This window comes from Schistocerca nitens, chromosome 2 (assembly GCF_023898315.1).
Source record: "Schistocerca nitens isolate TAMUIC-IGC-003100 chromosome 2, iqSchNite1.1, whole genome shotgun sequence".
Taxonomy (NCBI): domain Eukaryota; kingdom Metazoa; phylum Arthropoda; class Insecta; order Orthoptera; family Acrididae; genus Schistocerca; species Schistocerca nitens.
Window position 1 is genome coordinate 145,608,685 of NC_064615.1, and position 4,595 is coordinate 145,613,279.

The following is a 4,595-nucleotide window of genomic DNA, read 5'->3' on the forward strand; positions in this document are numbered from 1 at the left end:
TCCACAGCACACAGAGGACACCATGAGCTGTGACCTGTGAGCTCTACAGGAGCCGTCGGGCTCTCTTCTACGTGAGAGTCCTGCGCGTCCGTGGAGCATCATGGTCAGTCCTCCTATATTTGAACGTACCATTGTCTCGAAGTCGTTCTTACAGCCAAACTACACTGAATAGCCAAAGAAACTGGTGCGCTTGCCTAATATCTGTAGGAGCCCCGCGAGCACGCAGAAGCGCCGCAGCTCGACGTGGCATGGACTCGACTAGTGCCTGAAGTAGTGTTGGGGGGAAATGACACTATGAATGCTGCAGGGATGCCCATTATCCGTAAGAGTACGACAGGGTGGTGATCTTTTCTGAATGGCTCGTTGCGAGGCATCCCACGAATGCTCAATAATGTCCACGTCTGGGGAGTCTGGTGGCCAGCGGAAGTGTTTAAACTCAGAGGAGTGTTGCTGGAGCCACTCTATATCAATTCTGGACGTGTGGGTGTCACACTGTCCCGCTGGAATTGCCCAAGTTCGTCGGAATGGGCAATGGACATGAATGGATCAGGTTATCAAACACGATGCTTACGTACGTGTTACCTACCAGTGCCCAAGTTCGTCGGAATGGGCAATGGACATGAATGGATCAGGTTATCAAACACGATGCTTACGTACGTGTTACCTACCAGAGCCGTATCTAAACGTATCAGGGGTCCCGTTACACTCCATTATAGAGCCTACATCAGCTTGAACAGTCCCCTGCTGACATGTAGGGTCCATCGATTCATGGGGTTGTCTCCATACCCGTATATGTCCGTCCGCTCGATACAATTTGAAGGTAGACTAGTCCGACTAGGCAACGTGTTTGCAGTCATCAACAGTCAAATGTCGTTGTTGTCGAGCCCAGTTGAGGCATAAGGTTTTGTGTCGTGGAGTCATCTAGGGTACATAGGTGAGTCTTCGGCTCCGAAAGCCCATAGCGGTGATTTTTCGTTGAATGGTTCACACGTTGACACTTTTTGATGGCCCAGCATTGAGATCTGCAGCAATTTGCGGAAAGGTTGCACTTGTGTCACACTGAACGATTCTCTTCAGTCGTCATTGGTCTTGCAGGATCTTTTCCCGGCCACAGTGATGTCGGAGATTTGAATTTTTACCAAATTCCTGATATTCACGGTACACTCGTGAAGTGGTCATAGGGAAAAATCCCCATTTCATCGCTACCTCGGAGATGCTGTGGCCCATTGCTGCTGCGTCGACAATAAAACCACTTTTAAACTCATTGAATCCTCGTCAATAAAATTTTTCTGAGTTTGTGACCGAATTGTCAATACGTAAAGCTACCGACATTTCGATCACTGTTGAAAGCGACTTTCTTCAGGGTGTTTTTGATTACAAACCCAGAAAAATGTTATTGAGTGTGACGATGGCCGCGGAAGCCTAAATTTATATTCACTTATATCTTGATAACCTGCTATTGTAGCAGCAGTAACCGATCTAGCAATTGCGCCAGGCAATTGTCTTATATAGGCGTTGCTGACCACAGAGCCCTATTTTGCCAGTTTACATATCTCTGTTTTTGAATACGCATGCGTATACCAGATTCTTTGCCGCTTCGGTGTAAAATGGTATGTGATGTCATAATTACACCAAGGACTGACGACATAGCCCTCTCTTCTGTGTAAGTACCTCGAACGGGGGATTTTATGTTCAAACGGTTATTATATGGACATTGGTTCCAAATCAAAACTTTATTTACTAAGTCCTTTCTACAACCATAGAAGTCTGCAAGAGAAATTGAGCTTCCTGTGTACACTGTCTGACAAAAAACTGAAATGTCCAGAACGGAAGACGTCTGTGGATCTTGATTGTCACGGGAGTATCTGAACATTAAACAGGCAGTTCATAGCGACACGTGCCATGTGTGAATGAGCATTGTCATGTTGGTTAAAGGCACCACGATTGTTGGGTCCGCTACAGCACTGACACAAACAAGGAAGGACAGAAGTTGCGATGGCCGGTGAAAGGAGTGCAAAAGGATCTGTCCATAACACTTTCAAATTAATAGAACGCTATTTCTAACAAGAAAGAAACTCAACTTCTCGTTATGAAGTGATGTGCTTCCTGTGCCTCCTACAAGCAATTATTTTACACTGTATGACTACTGGCAGAACTTAGGCTAGGTACCATTTTCCTGTTACTCACTACTAATGCTTTCGAAGCCTGCGACCAAATTGGGTGCGACCAGCGACCGTTGGCTGGTTAAGGCAGCGTTAACAGTGGGCGCTGAACTGTGTCTTCCTAGAAGTGTGGCTCTTCCCGCTCTTTCCATTGGCGAGCGGTCAGCCATTTTCATGGGTATGTATCACAGAATGAAAGTTTAAATATAAAATATATTGCGCTATTCATGACCTCTTTTCTGCAATTTTCTGTACTTTAGATCTCAAGATGGTTCGACAATGAGGTGAAACTAGTAATCAGTAAAGAAATTTTAGCGATCTTGGCCTAGGATTTTTATTCACACATTTCACGTGTGAACAAATGTAAATGCTTCTGTGGCTGAAAATTTAATACATTCCTGGACACCGTATTTGTCTATCGAACACCTTTGCTAAGCAACCGTTACACTCGTAGGAAAATTACTTCAGCTAAATAAACATATCTAACGAGGTATGCACATTAATACAAGATGTTCTACATCTAGGAACACTGAGAGTTATGCACGGAGACAGAAGAATAGGAACAAATATTAACAAATATCTAGCGAACGCGGAAGCCACAAAATCTGAAAATCGAAGACAAAGAGCTCGCGGTGCAGAAGGTATTAGGAAGCGTGGCAGCTAATTACCAGTGTTATTCACTTTGAGTGCAAAGGTGAAATAGAGAAGCCGGCAGCTCTGACCGAGCGGTTCTAGGTGCTTCAGTCCGGAACCGCGCTGCTGCTACGGTTGCAGGTTCGAATCCTGCCTCGGGGCATGGATGTGTGTGATGACTTTAGGTTAGTTTGGTTTAACTAGTTCTAACTCTAGGGGACTGATGACCTCAGATGTTAAGTCCCACAGTGCTTAGAGCCATTTATTGCAATAGAGAAAGTGAAACTGAATTCCACAGCAGGACGAAATGAGGAAGGGAGAGATAAACAGGCTACATAAATATAGCCTATCCAACAGTTAGGCATTGTCAACACCCAGACCCCACAGTGAAATCAGTCATAGTAGCGGATCACATCTTGTGGTAAATGACGTGTTCATTGTTACTGGGTGTGTAGCGTGAAAAATATCGAATTCCAATATAAGTAAAGATCTAAGTGAACTAGGAGTACAACGTAAATATACCAAGATGATGCGTAATTGTACGTTCCTGTTCGAAGGAAAGCCATCCAAGTAAACAAGTTACACTATTGGCCATTAAAATTGCTACACCACGAAATGACGTGCTACAGACGCGAAATTTAACCGACCGGAAGAAGATGCCGTGATATGCAAATGATTAACTTTTCAGAGCAATCACACAGGGTTGGCGCCGGTCGCGACACCTACAACGTGCTCGCAGGAGGAAAGTTTCAACCGATTTCTCATACACAAACAGCTGTTCCACGGCGTTGCCTGGTGAAACGTTGTTGTGATGCCTCGTGACATGCGGGGACCAAGCAGCAATCGGTATTGTTATTGTAAACTGTCGAAGCTGCATTGGTAAAGTACCGGAACTTCAAGCGCTGATAGAAAGCACCGAAGCTGAAATCGTTATAGGTACAGAAAGCTGGCTGAATCCAGAGATAAATTCTGCCGAAATTTTTACAAAGGCACAGACAGTGTTTAGAAAGGATAGATTGCATGCAACCGGTGGTGGCGTGTTTGTCGCTGTTAGTAGTAGTTTATCCTGTAGTGAAGTAGAAGTGGATAGTTCCTGTGAATTATTATGGATGGAGGTTACACTCAACAACCGAGCTAGGTTAATAATTGGCTCCTTTTACCGACCTCCCAGCTCTGCAGCATTAGTGGCAGAACAACAGAGAAAATTTGGAATACATTCCACATAAATTTTCTCAGCATGTTATAGTCTTAGGTGGAGATTTCAATTTACCAGATATAGACTGGGACACTCAGATGTTTAGGACGGGTGGTAGGGACAGAGCATCGAGTGACATTATACTGAGTGCACTATCCGAAAATTACCTCGAGCAATTAAACAGAGAACCGACTCGTGGAGATAACATCTTGGACCTACTGATAACAAACAGGCCCGAACTTTTCGACTCTGTAAGTGCAGAACAGGGAATCAGTGATCATAAGGCCGTTGCAGCATCCCTGAATATGGAAGTTAATAGAAATATAAAAAAAGGGAGGAAGGTTTATCTGTTTAGCAAGAGTAATAGAAGGCAGATTTCAGACCACCTGAAAGATCAAAACGAAAATTTCTGTTCCGACACTGACAATGTTGAGTGGTTATGGAAAAAGTTCAAGGTAATCGTAAAATGCGTTTTAGACAGGTACGTGCCGAGTAAAACTGTGAGGGACGGAAAAAACCCACCGTGGTTCAACAACAAAGTTAGGAAACTACTGCGAAAGCAAAGAGAGCTTCACTCCAAGTTTAAACGCAGCCAAAACCTCTCA